This window comes from Phyllostomus discolor, chromosome 6 (assembly GCF_004126475.2).
Source record: "Phyllostomus discolor isolate MPI-MPIP mPhyDis1 chromosome 6, mPhyDis1.pri.v3, whole genome shotgun sequence".
Classification (NCBI taxonomy): Eukaryota; Metazoa; Chordata; class Mammalia; order Chiroptera; family Phyllostomidae; genus Phyllostomus; species Phyllostomus discolor.
Window position 1 is genome coordinate 56385975 of NC_040908.2, and position 18139 is coordinate 56404113.

The 18139-nt window shown below is 37.4% G+C and overlaps 1 protein-coding gene across 3 annotated transcripts in view; it reads left to right on the forward strand.

Annotated features, from left to right (window-relative positions):
* Positions 1 to 18139, forward strand: part of CTNNA2 (catenin alpha 2) — a 1115426-nt gene that overhangs the window by 177917 nt on the left and 919370 nt on the right. The gene's annotated exons all lie outside the window — the stretch shown is intronic.

An 18139-nucleotide genomic window follows, 5' to 3' on the forward strand; every position in this document is an offset into this window, starting at 1 on the left:
AGACAGGTTAGGAAAAAGTGTTAGCATATACATACCTAGTTTTCCAGAAGTAGAAGAGATAATGAAAAAGACAAAGTGAATGTATAATTGTTAAGAATTTTAGATAATCAATGAAAGATATGAAGCCACTGGTTAAAGAAGTGTTACACATTTCAAGAAAACTGTATATAAAATACCAAAAGTCAAAGGTAAAGGGAAAGGTTTCAGAACACTCAGGGAAAAAAAAAATGTTACCTTAAATGGATCAAGGTAAGAGATTCAACAGACTGTTCATTAGCACAAATTAGTGGAATGAACTGGCCAGGGCGCTGAAAGAAACTGCTGTCCTTGAATTTTCATCCCAGTGAGATGTTATTCAAAGATAAAGTTGAAATGAAGACATGTTCATATGAACAAATGCTGAGAATTTATTACCAGCAGATCCACACTAAAGGGAAAACTCAGTTCTTCATGCAGATGAAAAGTGAACTTGGCTAGAAATATAGATATAAAGAAATGAATGTAGAGCAAACTATAAATATGTGGGTAAATCCAAATGCATGTTGACTATGTAAAACTACTATAATATCTGCATAGGTGAGATATGTAAAGAATTAAAATATATGAAAAAATAATAATGCACATATTCACAGACATGCACACAAGGGTAGGATCAGCAGTAAATTGAAGTGAACTAGTGTGGGATTATTACATGGCTGGCTGTGTAGTAAAAGTAGCAATTTGTCCTATGTTCCTTTTATTTCCCTTACTTTTTTTAGTATTATTTCATTACTTTTAGTCAATTATCACTATGTAGCCTGTTATTTATACAAGGTATGATTTAAATTGAAAGATACAGACCAACCTTTTTACAGTGAGTAAGTGGAATTAAAGTGAAAATATCTAGGCAATGCTTTTTTAGGAGTGAGAAAAAAATTTAAAAATGGTTAGTACTGGAAATGGATGAGGTTTTGTTTTATTAAGATAGAAAATATACTGTGGTCTTTATAATATTTTCTTATGGAAACTCTCCAACATACAGAAAAGTTGGAAGAATGTAACAGTTCAATGTCCATAGCTTCATTACCTAGATTGCATGCATTTTGCTGCATTGAATATCTATTGCCATTTTATCTAATTTTTAATTTATTTAAAATTAAGCTGCTAACACAGTGAATACAGTGTATTTTTCATCGATCAGGGTGATTCAGAAGAAAGAAAAAAAATATGATGATTCTAAGAGTATGACATACAACTGTTAGGACAATATCCTAGACTAGTCAAGATATGTTGGGATCAAGTGAGAAAACAAAGCTGTTTATTAGCATTAGATGGAAACATGGGAACCTTATCAAGACAGCAGTTACCTAGGAGGGATGCCAGAATGTAAGGTCCAGGACCAGTGGTGGGTGGAGGTGATAGTGGGTTGAAATGAAGCAAGTTCTCTTCTCAACACTTCTGTTTCTTCCAGAAATATTAAATAAGATACAAGGAAATTATTAACTGAGAATAAACTTGGATAAGAGGGAATTACATTAAAGATTGAGGAAAAGATACAAAGTAATTATTGGGATAAACCAGAGTAGGATTTTAGAGCATCCCTGAAGACCTACTTGAAGTCTGTAATTGTATTTTCTGATGATATTGATATAGAGGGGTTAGGAAGAATTGAGGGCAATGCTTTTTTTCCAGATATTATTATATTACTTATATAGAGTTTTCACATACCAATATGAATGACCTGATAATAATTCATTTTAGTGAACATCATTAAAAGATACGGAAAGGAACCTCCTCTCCCCACTCAGACATACTCAGAGAAACCATAGACAGTGCTTTCATATAGTGCTGCCAATCGCCTTGCCTAACTTGGAGATGCTGCACTTAAAACTGCAACTTCAAAGGTTCAATTTTAAGGAAGACATTAAGTGGCCATGAGTCAGGAAACATTTTCATAACATTTTTATGCTACATAAAGTTCAGAAAGAATAAGTGTTGAACTGTTCAACAGTGAAAAATATATTATGAAAGAAAATAGTCAACCATTTAATTTTCCGTCATTGTTTGTTTAGACAGCCTTATCATTACAACAAATTCCAGCTCTTGTTTTAGAAGAATTTATTTTTAACTGAGGTAGGGTAAGGAGTGAATTGTACATTTTTGGCCAGTTCTTACAATAACTGTATATTGTATAAAACTTATTTAAGCCTCATTTATGTTCTTTTATGTTGGAAAATGATTTTACATGTGAACAGAGGATGTTGAAGAAGTAACAGATTGTAAACCTCAAAGCATATCTAGTGATTGCTGAGAGCTGGATATGAGTGAGGACTTTAGGGAAGATGCCCTTTTTCTGCTGTGTAAACTTACACCAGTCATTGTCCTGAATTCTATCATGCCCTCACAGAAGAAACGAAATTTAATAGAAAGTTCTGTTGACAAAAGTGGATTGTTTAAAACTCATTCTAACTTTAAGAACCAGTAAATTAACAATGGCAGGGAGTCAAGAAAGGAAAACATTTTCATTTACTCTGTGAATGCAACAGTGATTCATGGCAAACTCAAGAAATAAAACTGAAGACACCTGTTGTTAAAGGAAAATTACCCATTTTATATCAGCCTAAAGCAGGGGCATTTAGTAGAATCTCCAGGGCCTTATTAAACCTTGCTTTCCTTCTTTGTTTGGTAACTTAAGCAAAAAGACAAATGGACTCTTTCTCTATTGTCTTTTTTAAAGGAAATACTGCTTTTGAAAAGCACTGAAGAGAACATTCAGAATTTAAGCTCCATTGTAAGCTCCATTCTGTTTCGGTTTGAAGGTCATGGATTTACTCACACTTATTTACAAGTACGTGCTGGAGCTGTCATCCTGGCCACACTTCAGCACATGCAACTATTAACCTGCATGATTTAAAATGGTCCTGGAGCAAACTTAAATTCTTAGAATTGCCTTTTGTAGGAAGACTTTTATAACTTAATTTAGGCAAGTTGATATGGTCTTTGAACTAAGAAAAGCAAGTTTAAATGGAGCTCAGATTTCTTTGCAGTAAACAAGCCCTTGACACATTAATTGCTGTGTCCTCTAAGTCATTTCACACATAAGATCATAGATTTAAAAATTATAAAATTGGAGGTCAGAGATGGTCAAGTCTGAATTCCCACTTTACAAATGAGAACATTTGTGACAAGCCAGAACTGGTTGGTCCAAGTTTACATAGCCATTTAGTGAGTTCTTAGTAATTTTTAGAGCACAGGGATATATGAGTCTTAACAATTTAAATAGAACTTAGTGAGTTTCATCTGAAACCTAATTTCAAAAATCTCAACTCACCACAGTGTTAGTCTAATTGAAGTGTGAAACTAGTTCCCCCGCAGATTTGCGCTGTCATTCCTGACAAACTTTGTAGAGCTACAGCCCGAAGTCAATGATGGCTACTTTAAGCTTTCATGCATTAAAAACAGAGTCAGTGATGCATCTCCATTCATTGTTAATGGTCCTCCCACGCTTTCTTCTGGAAACTTCCTACAGTTCTGACAGTCTGTCAACACAACCAGTCAAGTTCAATTCCTTGCAGTTTCTGGGATATCAAGCAAATGTGACTAGAAATTACATCTCTGAGTTGCCGTTTCAAATGTGTTGGATAGAGAATAGTAGGGTAATCTTCAGGTGTGTGATATGTGTTTGATCATGTGGAGAGACCGCCTTGCTCCGCTTTATGGCTGGTATGTCTTTTCCGGTGTACGGCCAAGAGTGCCAGGCAGGAGTGTATTCTCAAGCACAGCTCCTCCCCAAAAGCACCTGTAACTTTGCCAGTTGTGAATCATTTCTTTGGTTCCTATTGTAGGAACCAAATCTTCCAATCTTCCAGAGTACACTGTTGGAGTAAATTAGTACTTCACATTGTTTTACAGATTTACAAGTTACACTGTACTTTCACTTGGTGTTTCTTTTGAAACTCACCAAGCAGGTTTTCTTTAGATTCAGTGGTGTACTTGGAGGATGGTGGTTAGGGTGGTCACTCTAGCTGCCACCCATAAGGGAGTGTAATCTAGAGAATTTCAAAACAATAAAAAAATTATACAAAGTTGATCTGCTTTTAATTATCACCATGCTATATCAATTCTAAACAGTCTTAGTGATGAAATACAATGCCCTCAAGAAACACTTATTTTTGGTGTGGAAGTTCTAAAAACAATGTTGTAGTTCCTGTTGAGTTATAGTAATGCATTTATAAACTTCAAATAAGTATATTTTATATTTTAGGCATTATATTTCATATGAAAGTTAATTGGGATAATTTCCAATTATGCAGTTGCTTTGTAGTCTATGTGTTCAAGAGTTGATTAAGTTCTTATCAGTTTAGAAGTATTCAAGTTCATTTAGGATGGAGTTCATGTCTCCAGAACCTGTAGTGCTATATACTCTTGCACTCAAATAGTAAATTGGAAATACAGTAATTATAAAGATGAAGAAATAGAACTTTAGTCACTTTAATTATTTCACTGCATGACACCACTTGGGAGTTTTATTTGTGTTTAAAATAATAAATAGCAAGTCAGTGTGAACTAAGATACAATATTTTCATTTGGTAAGAGTGAATTTTAAATGATCATACATGAAAAATAGCTGGTGCAGACAGGGTGTCTATTCAACCTCCTTAGTTTGACCCTCTTTGGAAGAATAATAAAAGGGCAGTTACCTCCCAATATCCTAGTAAACAGTCCTTTGGTAATGTGGTAGAAAGTAAGCAGCAAAGAGCAAGGCCCCAAAAAGAAAAGTGTAGTGTGTGTACATGTGTGTGGACATGTGAGTGAACATGCATGTGAAAGTTGGCAAGGCCTGTGAAGCACCACGTAAAACAGTAAGGACACCTTCAATCCACCGCACCCCATGTCTGACTCATAGACAGGTAGAGCAGACTGATGTTTGCCAGAAGAGAAGGAGCAGAGACTGGTGAAAAAGGTGAGGGGGTTAAAATGTACAAACTGACAGTCAGAACAGTCACGAGATGTACAGTACAGCATAGAGAATTTAGTCAGTATTGTGATAACTATGTGTGGTGCCAGGTGGATACTAGAAATATCGGGGGTAACACTTTGTAAAGGATGTGATTGTCTTATCACAATGCTATACACCTGAAACCAATACAAAGTAATACTGAATTGTAATAGAGAAATAAATGTAAAAAGAAAGAAAATGTCGTTCATGTGGAGGGGAGTGGGATGTCCTAGAAAGGCAATAATGCCTGTGAAAGGGTTGACTGTAGGAACTATATTCATCTCTACACACAGCTGACACTCAGGTAAATGGCTTTGCTGGCATTAGGCTGTACAAGGTCTCCTTTTGTTCCCTGCTTGAACCTGTCTTCTTCACTACAACTCTATTAGTACACTTTCAAATGTCACACTGCCAGTGAATTTCAAGATGAAAGGAAGAAAATGTTTAAGTCCTGGTACAAGTAGTCCCAGTGTTTCTTTATCTGAGGCATGTACTAAAGATTCATCATTCTTTCCAGGAAACACTGTATAGATGGTACAGGAGGAAGATAGTTCTAGTGTAAAAAGCAAAAATTAAAGTCACATTCCAGAAAAATTAATAATCAATAAGAAAATAGTATTTTGATTAGGCATTAAATAATTTAGAATTTTGATTTAAGGAGAGATCACATCAACAAATATATATTAGCAGCATGCAATATAACCAAAACAGCAAAAACAATGACCAAAATTATTTCATTTAACTTATCATTATTTGGATTTTTATTCAAATTATTGCCATATTTAATGGTTGTGAATAATATTTTTGTGTTTCATGGTTGTAAATAACATTTTTGTGTGATAACACATGGAAGAAATCCTCTTCAGCTGTGTTATATTTATTGTTTTCCCAATAATAAAAACTATCACTTATTTTTAAAAAAAGCACCTGTGTTTGTCATAGCTCTTGTCTATGGCCACCTCCAGGAGAATGGAGGTCACAGATGTAGTGGAGGAAAGTTTAGGCTGTGATATAGAGAAGGCAGCCTTCCTTCTTTCCTTTTATGGTAAAGCTGTCCACTGAGTCACCTGTCCTGCACCTTAAGTGAGTATTTTGATGCCATGGGAGAAATCTGCATCTTTCTCACTCTCTGTCTCTCACGTGTATATACAATTCTAGCTCCTTTTCTGTGTCTGCAGACTCTAACTCTGGGGATAAATCTTTTTTCCTTTGTTCCAGTTTTCCTAATCCAGTTGATTCTGCTTGACACAGATTTCTTTGTGTGCAATGACTGAATAAATTTATGATGAAGAGCAAAATTATAGGTTCTCACTTTTGGTATTTAGAGTCCCTGAGGTTAGATTCCTTTCTGGCTGATGTCAGTACTAATGATAGCTATTTGATCAGTATGTTATTGTGTGTCAAACACTATGTTCCTCTAGTGTGAACACATTTAGTTCTTATGAAATACATTCCCCAGATGAGAAAATTGTGCTGTAGAATACTTTAGCCAGTTAACCTGGGCCACGCAAATAGTGACTGGTGGATCCAGGGCTCAGGCAGGTTTGATGTAGGACCCATTGTCCTAATCGTTATGCTATACAACTGCATCCAAACAGCGATTTATTCAGTCAGACTTGTCTTTGTTGAAAGTCCTCCAACACTCCACTGGTTACTCTAACCTAGGTCAACATGTCATCGCAATATTCTTCAGATCTCTCTTTACCTACTTATTCAATTAGTATTTACTGAGAACCAAATGAGTACCAAGGCACAGGAGATCTACTGACAAAAATTCCGGCCAGGCTGTGTGCAGTCTTGAACTAGGTACTGTGTCCCTAGGCCACAGTAAAACTTCAGTGTGTCATAGGGCATAGAAAAGGGGCCTCCTGACAGACATGTGGAATTCAGGAGGGCATCTCAGAGAAAGTCACAAGAGAAAGGTGAGCAGAAGTCAGTTTGTCAAAGAAGGGTGTGAACGGAGTATTGTGAAAGAAGGGACAAGTACAAAGCCATGATGGCAAAAAAACTCAGCATGTGTGGAGCACTCTGGCTTTTTTTTTTCCATGAGATTCTAGACTGTTGTCGGAGTGAATGGGAGGGAGACTTAGGCACCCAGAGGGATAAACCATGGCTATCAAACCATGCAGACCACTGTTTGCTTTTGTATGATGCCCATAGTTTTACATTTTTTAATGGTTAAAAAATTAAAAAGATGAACAACTATTCTGTGACATGTGAAAATTATGTGAGATTCAAATTTCAGTGCCTATAAATACAGTTTTATTGGAACACAGCCATACCCTTTTTTTTAATGTATTGTCTGTGACTGCATTTGTGCTACGACAGCGGGGCTGAGTAGTTGCCTATGAAAGATGATACCATCTACACAGCCAAAGATATTTACTACCTGGCCTTTACAAATGAAAATTCTGACTCTCACTGTAGAGGGTAAGAAGTGAGGTGAGTGACAAACACTGCTCCGGAGTCTGAGTGTGGAGATCCCCGTCGCTCACTTTATAGGATTTCAGTTTTATTATGAAAGGCAACGGAAAGCAAGCAAAGAATTTTAAGTGCCTCAAAATTTCTCAACTTCAACCTTAATTAATTTGCTGCTTTTCATGTTTTCTTGTCTTGCTTTTCTGGGGAAGCACTATTACCTACAATAATTTTTTCTCTGACTACTTCTAGAATTTTATGTTAGTAATTTAATGATAGCATTCATAGATAGCTCCTTTCATAATGGAGGACTTATGTAAAATGAGTGGCTTCCCATTTGCAAATGGGGCTAGGAAACAGCATTTTCCATTGTAGACCGTCACTTTACCTTTGTTTCTGAGTCTAAATTATGAGCTCCGTTGGCATGTTAACCGATGAGTCCTAAAGAAATGGGGCCCTCTGTCTCCTCCCCAAACCTGTGTACACATACGTGTGTGCCTGCACATACACACACGCAATGCAGAGGTTAGTGGGTATCACTGGTCAAATTGTTCCCTTTAGGGAAAACACTTTATTTAGAGGAAGCATTGATGGAAGAAAAGCAGCGAAAACAGACTGAGAACAGCTGTGTTCAGACATCTATATTCTCAACATTGAGGAGAAATCTCAAGAGCTTGTCATAGCTCTGTGGGGACAATTCATCTTTCTCCAACTTAGCAGAGAGGCTATTTTCTGCTACATTTGACAGGTGGGTGAGTTCTAATCTGAATGTCTATTTTGAAACATTGCTTACCCAGCAATTAAACATCTGGTTGAAAACACAGACAGGGAGTGGTTCAAAAACCTATTACTTGATATCTGTAGCTTAAAAGAGTATGACAAATTATCAGTTGTTTTAAACTGTGGAATAAGGTGATTTTAATCTGTTAAAGATATGGGCTGTTCAATTTCCTTTTATGTGTTAACATGTCTGGTTTTTTGTCTTATCACTTGCCAAGTGAAATCTTCCTCCTCGTACCCACTCATTTGCCTTGGGTTGCCATAGAATAGAGAGAGACATAATGTGGGTGCTAGGGTCAGTGTTTCCTTTGCTTTTTGCTGTTAGACTTTTAAAATGAACAATTCTTTTAGATTTTTAAAAATCTCTTGCCTACAGATTAGGTACATCTGCCAGTCCTACTGTGTTATGTTAATTTTTAATTCTTGTTCTTCAGCATTATTAAACATGGAGTAAGCTTGAATTGAATATTTATTTCAATTTTTAATTTAGAACCTATTTTTAAGTATTAGCAAAAAATTTAAGGACTTTGAAGTAAAATCATATTCCAGTGACAAAAAAGAATCAGTGAGTAAAGCTTTTGACATTATTGATATGTTATATTCTAGTGCATGAGATGAGGAATCTGTGTATACCTAGTAAGAATTCCAGCATGCATTTACATACATGACTCCTTTTAAAATTGAAAAATGTAAGTTTCAGGTCACTTTTATAATTAAGTTTATAATTAATGGAAAGATGATATATACTTGGTAAAAGAAATTATATATGACATTTGGTTTAAATATTATCCTTTCCCTGCCATTATCTTTAAAGAGGAAATATGTGTACAGACATGATTCTAAGGGATCTTCAGGAAACAAAGTATGTCCAAGTGCTGTTTACTGTGAAAATAAAATGGACTCACTCAGTAACAAGAGTCCCAGGGGGTTGAGGAGGTAAGAGTGGCACCAGCAGAGACTTGAGAAAGTGAGAAAATTTGGGGGGTGGGCAGAGACACTCAGGACATACTGTGCCTAATTCCTAGTTCCACACAGACATTCAGTGGATGCTCTTGTGGTATTTTAGAATTGAGTGACTGTATAGTAAGTTCTGTTTGCCATTCTCTCACTAACTATGGGTTTATAACTATGGGTTTATATAAGGTATTATACTTATTTCAGTACTTTATACTTGTCCCAGTAGTTTGCTCTGCTCTTCCTGGAGCTCTAAGATATGTTTCCTATGCTGGGCTTCACCTCCTCGATTGCAGTGTTGATTAGTCACTCCCAATAGGTAGGTAGGGATGTCTGTGTGATTGTTTTCCTCTTCATCTCATTTATATTCATTTTTCTCTTTCTTTTTTATTGCTGTTCAACTACAGTTGTCTCCATTTTCCTGTCACCACATTCTCCCTCTCTACCCACCCCCACCTCCCACCTTCAATCCTACCCCCTTTGGCTTTGTCCACGGATCCTTTATACAGGTTCCCCGATGACCCTTCCCCTTTTTCCATTATCTCACTCCCCCTGCCCCTCTGGTTACTGTCAGTTTGTTCTTTATTTCAGTGTCTCTGGTTATATTTTGCTTGCGTGTTTGTTTTGTTGATTAGGTTCATTCTTCTTTTTCATATTGAGTAAGAACATGTTATTTGATTTCTCCTTAATGTTTTATAAGATCTGTGTTCTGACTCCTCAGTTTTTGTTGCCTGTTCAGTAATTTCAGATGTCTTAAAACATTTAATCTTTGCTTCCATAAGTAGACATTCAAAAATATTTTTAAAAAGAGTCAAAGAATACAAAATGCTTTAAGAAGTAAACAAGTTTATGCATGTTTTTCTTTTATAAAATATAAATGTTATATTTAAATGTATATATTTTTATTATAAATTTACATAATATATATTTATGTACTATATTAAATTGAAAATATATTGTTAATTTTAATTTTACGTAGAGAGATATTATAAGGATAATAAGGATAATTTTTTAAAGAATAAAATAATCTTCAGAAAATCATATCATCACCTACTTGTCATTTCAGTGGTAACTTCTATAAATTGATATTTGTGAAATTCATCTTGATAAAAGTATCTTTACACGCAGACTATTGCTTAAGATTAGTTCTCCTTCCCTCTAAGGGACGACAGGACAGGTTAGAAATTATTGGAGGCTTCCTGGCCTGACGTAATAATATACTAATTAACATGGTACAAAGTGATCTTTTTCTTTTTCAAACTGAGTGGAGATTGGGAGAAAGCCCTTGATATTCTTGACCTTTTATAGTTTTAAATGTTCACTTCTGAGGATTTCCATTTCAATGAGGCAGCTAGAGTGAGATAAAATTGAAAAATAGAATTAATCATACTCCTTCTCTGGTTTTTATACATTAGGACAGGACCTTTAATTACCATATAGTCTAGTGAAGTGCCACCTATGACTTGAATCAAGAGGATTATGACCCCATAAAGGTGGCAGCTCTTATATTTGAACGTGGAACAAGATGAGTTCTAATAATTAATCAAAGGCCATTTTATCTAGGGATGAACAATTTAACAAAATTAATTTATAAAATCCTCTAAGGTTATTTATAAAAGAGACAGAAGAAGAAGAAACAATTACTTGTTTAATAAATATGTGAAGAATATTTAGTATATAGGCATAAAAGACATTACACCAGGGACTAGGGCAATGGAAAAAAAGAAAACTTTTTTGAGCTTCATGTTTTCTGTCAATAAAATGGGGATAAAATGGGGATAATGGGCATGTCTTTTAGGGTGACTATGGGGATTATGGGTAGAATATTACAAATACTTGGCACTCCAAATAAATGGTAACTGTGACTGTTTGAGATCTTCCCCCAGTGTCTAAGTCACTGTGCAGACTGATTTAATAAACATGAACTAGAGAGAGAGAAAAATTAAATAATCAATACTAATAAATATAGAGTAAGGGCTTTGCACTTTTTCTACAGGCAGTGGGCATCCATGGAAGGTTTTTTGTTTGTTTATTTTTCATTTTCATTGGAGGGCATGCTTATTGATTTTAGAAAGAGGGGAAGGGAGTGAAAGGGAGAGAGGGAGAGAAACGTGGATGTGAGAGCAAAACATCAATCAATTGCCTCTCATATACATCCCAACTGGGGACCAAACTTGCATCCTAGATATGTGCCCTTACCAGGAATTGAACCTGCAACCTTTTGGTTTATGGGATGATCCTCCACCCAACTGAGCCACCCAGCCATTGAAGGTTTTGAGTAGGTGTAACTACCACACTATGCTGAAGCTCGGCAGCCTTGGGAATAGCTTACAAGGAGGGCAGAGGAAAGACGTGGGAAGGCAAGTGAGAAGACAATGGCAGTGATTGCAATACCTGTGGCCAGATGTGACAATGGGGACTTGGAGTAGAATGGAGGGAAGGGTTGTGAAGTTGGATTAAATGAAAGATGGTTGGAAGAGATATTAAGGTCATGAAGTCAAAGGTGTTAGGGCCACTTTTGCGGGGCAAAGGGGGTGACTGGAAGGATAATAAAGACAATGGGAGCAGAAAACACCAGGTTGAGAGTGGGCATTCAGGTCAAAGGAAAAAACAGAATGAATTCTGTTGGCTGCTGTCACTGGACTGGTCATTTTTCCTCATGGTAGAGCTTCATCAAGAAAGAATTCCTATATTTGCTTCTTGTGAGTTTAGGAAACCTTTGCCCATCAAATGAGATTATGTTTTTTGAGTCACTCTGCAGAGTTGGTGGAAGTTGGTGGAAGCTGTGATTGCCTTTGAGCCCAACAGCTTCTCCGTGATATTTCTGAGAAGTTATTCGGAAGGTTCTTCTAATGTATGTCCTCAGAGCAATGGATGAGACCTCACTGTCATCTTATCCATTTAGAAACAAAATACAACCTGCCTTAGTGGTGCTATTACTTTTATCATTATTACAACCATTGGTTGTCTTACTTATTTGTTATTTTATAATACTACATTTCTAATCTGCTTATGCCGAGTTGTTGACTTAAACCATTTTGAGAAAATGCTCAAAACCTACTTTGAGAACCTATCTAGGGACACACATGAAGGACTGATCTCTATTGTCAGAAACAGCTTTATATTTATTAGTCATGAGAGAAAAATGTGAATGAGTGTGTTTGTCAGTAGAGTATGTTTTGAATGATAGGAGGCATACTAAACCTAGTGAAAACATTTAGTGTGAACATTCTAATTTTACTCTCTCAAGTCCTGTTAATAAGAAATGGCACAGAGGTGTTTGTACTGCTTATAAAATAATTCCAGGCACAGGCTTTTCAAATAAGACGACCCTAAGAGAAGACAGTACTCATGTGTCTGTGTATTTGTGTCTGTGTGTTGTGTGCACACATGAGTCTGTCTGTCACTTGTCTTGGATTCCAGATACAATGCAGGAGGAAAGTGTTTCAGGCCCCTGTGCCAGGGTCCGATTAATAGCCCTTGAATTTTAGTTGGCCTTATTTCTCTTTCTTCTTTGTCTCTTCCTTTTTCTTTCCCCCTGTCTCTTTCCCCCTACCTTACTTTCTGAAGTAAAAGGGAAGAGGAGTTGAGATAAAAACAAAAGACAAAGCAGGTATCACAGGCCTTCATAACTTTTCCTAATAATAGCAAATTGTTTAGTTGTTTCTATGTCATTCTTTCTTCATACTTTCTTAAAAATAAAAGGTTAAATGAGTTCATGCAAGTAGGGCAGAAAGGAAAATGAGTCTCTGACTCAGCAGAAAACCTTAGCTTGACAGTTAAGAACAGGAGAGGCTGGGAGATGTTTTCTGTCAAGAGCCAGAAAGTGTTTTAGGTGCTGTGGGCCCCAAGGTCTCTGCCACAGCCGTTCCACTCTGCTTTTGCAGTGAGAAATCATCAGCAGGAGGCAATAGGTAAACAATGGGTGTGTCTGTGCTCCCATAAAATTCATTTATGGAAAGCTAAATTTCAATTTTATATATTTTCGTGTACCATGAATCACCATTCTTGATAATTTTTAGCCATTTAAGTTTTATCATTCTTAGCTTGTAGGTCATATGAAGCAGTGGTGGGCCAGGTTTGGCTCCTGAGCCATGTTCTGCCACCTCAGGATAAAAAGGACAGTGATGCGTGGGTCACTGGCCAGCAGTGATCATGGAACGCTGCGGATGGCTCATGGAAAACTCGAGAAAAACATACACAGACACAACCAGGTCTTGTGGGGGAATAGGAACAGCAGGGCCACTCCTCACATGGGGAGCACACAGCTAGGCCACCTTCCCTGGTGGGGAGAGCGCCCTGTTCCCCCTCCGGAGAAGCTTTTTATTGGTTTCGTTTGCATAATAATTCAGGTAAAAGCTCAGTACTCACTGCTGGGAAGTAAGGATCAAACAATAGATAATAAGGAAGTCTGAGGGCCTATTTTGAGTCAGGGTCAAAGAGCTGTAAAACTTTAAGAAACAAACTAACTTCCTCCTTGGACCCTTCTCATTCAACTGAGAGCATTCTAAACAAAGCAGGTTTCACAGGATTTTACATACTCTTTCTTAGGCCTGATCACCAGGGGAATCCATCCTTTTCAGCACAGAGCTGCACCACCCTGTCATTGTTTCAGGCTTAGGTGGAGCCAGGGAACTAAGGCAACCAAGAGATAAGGAGATTTTCTCCAAGACAATGAGAACTCAGGCTATGTCAAAGCTGAGGAGCAAGGGTCCATCACCCCCTTTTGCTGTAGCCCCCAAAGTCCTTTCTTGGGGGCCTCCCACATGATCGTGCCTGTCTTAGATCATTCCCCCCTTGGGGAATCTTACCTGTCATTGGCTAACTGACCAAGCTTTGGGGTTCAGGTATGAATAAAGCAGCAGAAGCAGCGCTCCTGCCAGGGAGATAAGCTTTTGTCTCCTCCCTGGCTTATGGCCCTTAGCTTTAGCCTTGGCAGGGGTTACAGCTTCTGATACCAGGTAGGGGGGTTCCCAAAAGGACAGTGCTGTTATTGAAGCACTGATATCAGTGACAGTAGCTACCATTTACTGAACACTTACTATAAGCAAGGCATTGTGCCCACTACTTCATGTCATGTCAATCCCTAAGGCAATTCTGCATTTGACATTAATAGCTCAATCATTAGAACTAATTTAGACTCAGGGAAGTCAGGAAAACTTTCCCCAAATCACACTTTTCATAAGTTGGAAGTTTTCTGTGCATCTCTTATTAGGCATGCAACCTGAGAAACACTGTTTCTTTGGATTTTGGTTGCTTCAGCTGTAAAATCTAAGGGTCGTTCTTACTCTCATTGCCACGCAGGTGTCAATCTCATCTAGTTCTGAATGCTCTAAAGAATTGTGCAACTTTAGAAAAGTATTAGGATTGTTGGGCTAATGTACTTGTTAGTACTGGCTTTTCCTCCAGCTCTGGATTCCTACCTCCATCTGTAGTAGTATTACATTGGGGGAAGAACAAATGTTCCCCCAAACTGGTGGGATTCGTTATAAAGCGGTTTGTCAATAAGTGGAGGAGTGTTGATTACATCGGTGATGCAGTTGGTAAAGGCAGCTGCAGTGCAGGAGGGACAGCGAGGGGTGGAATAGGTCAGTGGGGAATACCCCAGTCAAGGGAGATATGAGCTAGTTTTTCCTGACAAACAGGAACTGGACTTGGCTGTGAGGTATTCCTATATATTCAAGAATTATAAATAAATTTCGGTGTAAATTTTCAGTATTCACATTCAGTATTCATATGCAATTGAATTGTTAATTCAATATATGTTTTTAAAATTTAAAAGAATTTGTGAAATAAATCTCAAAATTGTCTAAGAAATCAGATAAATTGCATATAAACCAATATCTTATTTTACCATAATTTTCACACAAGAGGACTATGTTGATTCTAGAAACTCGTATTGATAATATGAATTGAGATGCCTAGCAATATTTAACAACAGATTTTTAAGCAGGCAGTATGTGAATTCTTAGAAAACAACAGACTGGTATTCTGCCAAAGTTTTCTTTAAAAAAAAAAAGAAGGTAAGCAATTTCAATCAAAGTTATTTTTAATTGGATTTTTATAAGTCTGTCCCTATTTTTTTTTTTTTTTGGTTAGTTTATTTGATAGATAGCAGGCTGACAGCTGTGGAGGCCTGGCTGATGGGAGGATAAAGCAAAAAGAGAAAAAACTCATGGACACAGACAACAGTGTGGTGATTGCTGGTGGGGATGGGAGGAGAGAGGCTGGAGGTAAAGGAGGGTATGAGGGGATAAATGGTGATAAATGGAGGCTTGACTTGGGGTGGTAAACACACAATACAGTGTATAGATGATGTGTTGTAGAATTGTGTACTTGAAACCTATATGATTTTGTTAACCACTGTCACCACAATAAATTCAATAAAAAGGAAATAGTAAATTGGATTTTTATAACATTAAGTTGCACAGGTTATTACATCCTCTCTGAATCATTCATTAGTTATATTATTTGGTAAGTACCTACTCAGTTCTGTAAACTGTTTTAATTGTTTGGAATAGATTGATAAACAAAACTGACCAAGATCCCTGCCCTTGTAGGTCTTACATGACTATAATAGTGGATCCCTGGATTCCCAGCTCTGCCAAGGGCTCCTCACTGCCTTTGCTGCTAGTCACTGCCTGGAACACAATGCCCTTAATAGGACATTGCACATGGCACTATTACAGAAGTGAATGAGAGGCAGGTAACATTTCCATTTCCAGCCTTGTTCATTTGGATTGTTTGCCATCATCATGGACAGGCTTGTTAGGCTTCAAAGAAGTGCTGGCTCAGTTAAAGATAATTAGTGTATAAGGTAGTGGTAGGAAAAACTTTTTAAATGTATACTAAATCTGACTGCTATCTAGGTTGAAATGAAAAACACCTAAGATCTTTCATTGATTTCCCTACTTACCGGCCTTCGTCCCCTGCCCGGACACTCTAGGAGGACCGTGTTTACTTACATGGCCATATATGAACAAAACAAAAGCTGCCCCTTTCTCTGATGGATACTTGGAGTTCAGTAAGCAGAATGAGGGCTGAATTAACCCTGATAAACCCTCCAACAGGTGCCTTTCTATTGACCATTACCTGCTCCACCGTAGATTTCAGAATTGACTTTCCTCAGTGTGACCATTTAAATATGAGTTAGACAATCTGAAATAGTGCCTAGGAATTCCAACAGGGCAGTCCATAATAATGGCCAGACAGACATAAAAAGCTATCCATGGCAGTTTGAGAGAACTGTTGCACAAAAAAAATGTACCAAACTATTGTATGATACAATCACATGATTAAGATGGTAAATTTTTAGCTATGCATTCTTAACTACAATAAAAAAATGAACCTGTCAAGTGTGGATGTAAAGTGGTCCCTCCTCACTGGAGCATTGCAGGTATTCTGCTTATTCTCCCAGTTGTCTTGCTGATGTCAATTGTGTTAGTCGTGCTGACTTCCCAGTGATGAAATATGATTATTATAGATAATGCTGGCTCAACCCATAGAAAAAGAGAAGTAAGTTTCTAACTGTCCCCTTCTCATCAATGTGCAGACAAGTGTGCATTTTATATGTGTCTCAATACCCAGTCATTCACCCAACTGACTTTAAAACTGCTGTTGTTAGGGGTCTAATTACATTCTTAGACATTGATTGTCATCTTTCATTGTATCTGTGCGGGGAAATGGGGTGAGGTAGAGAGAGAAAGCTTTCATTATTCCAGTCATGGAAGTGTGGTATGTAAATCATGATATTTAATCTTGCTGAATTCTCTACTAGTTAGTCTACCTCTGGAACCTTAAAGTTATTTTTTATATAAACTAAAATGAATGTTGATCACTTAGCATGCGTATGTAGGATAACAAGGGTTTAGGTCTTAAAACCACAAAGGAAGAGTTGAAGAACAAGGGTAACTTAGCCTAAAGAAAGAAGATAAAGGGGACCTTCACTAGCTTCTGCACATATGTGCAGGATTAGCCTTGGAAAGTATGTCTTCTTTTAGATGGTAGATCTAGGACCAATGAATAGAAATATACACATGATATAGGAATATGGTTGTGAATTCCAGAAGGAACACTTTTTAAGACATGAAAGTCATTTCTATTTGTATATGAGTATTGCAGAATGGCAGGGAGAGTTACATAAGAGACTACTGTTTTGGTCTAAGTGTTTAACACTATTTAAAATTTTTCACTATATAAATCTTATTTTGATGAAAGTAAACATTAATTGGGGGAGGATAAAATCTACAGGCTGCCTTGGGAATAAGTGAGCTTCCTGATTGAGGAAGATTCAAGTGGAGGTTTCCATCCAACTTTTTCACCCTATTCTATTATGCTTCACTCAGCTTTTGTCAGTGTGAAGAGATAAGAGACATGCCGCTTCTTTGGTGCTGTCTTCTCCAGCAAGCTCATGGCACTCTGACTTCTGCATGGGGGCCCCTAAAAGAAGTGTAGTTCAGGCTGTGTAATGAGGCCATGACAGCACCAGACAAAGCAGGATGCAGCAACAACAGTGGCCAGCAGAAGCTACCGGAGAGATTCCCAGGTGGAGGAAGCTTGACCAAATTATTTCTAAAATGGGGGTCTTGGGTATATAAACTGTGATGGTTTGTATTCTATAATGTGTATTTATAGTTATGACTGACACAAGGACTGAAATGACCACCACTGGTCACATAGTAGGAGAAAATGTCAAGGTGATCACAAGGTCAAGGTAAAAGTGAGAGTTGTTGGTTGAAGAGTCAAAATTCATGGGAAGGCAAGTGTCTAGGGATAGCAGTCCAGGAGGTGGGGCCAACTTCAGAGATGGTGTGGGAGGTAGAAGTGGAAAAACCTAGAGAGTACATATTGTCTCAAGGACCTTCCATTCTAGAATGCATGCACTAGTGGACCTGTCAGAAGACATTTGAAACCTTGCAGAGACCAAAGTCCTCAAGGTTGGAATGGGGTTTGGGATACATCCATGAAGTCCAAGGTGGTTGTATTCATCCTTATTAGGTGCCTTAGCTC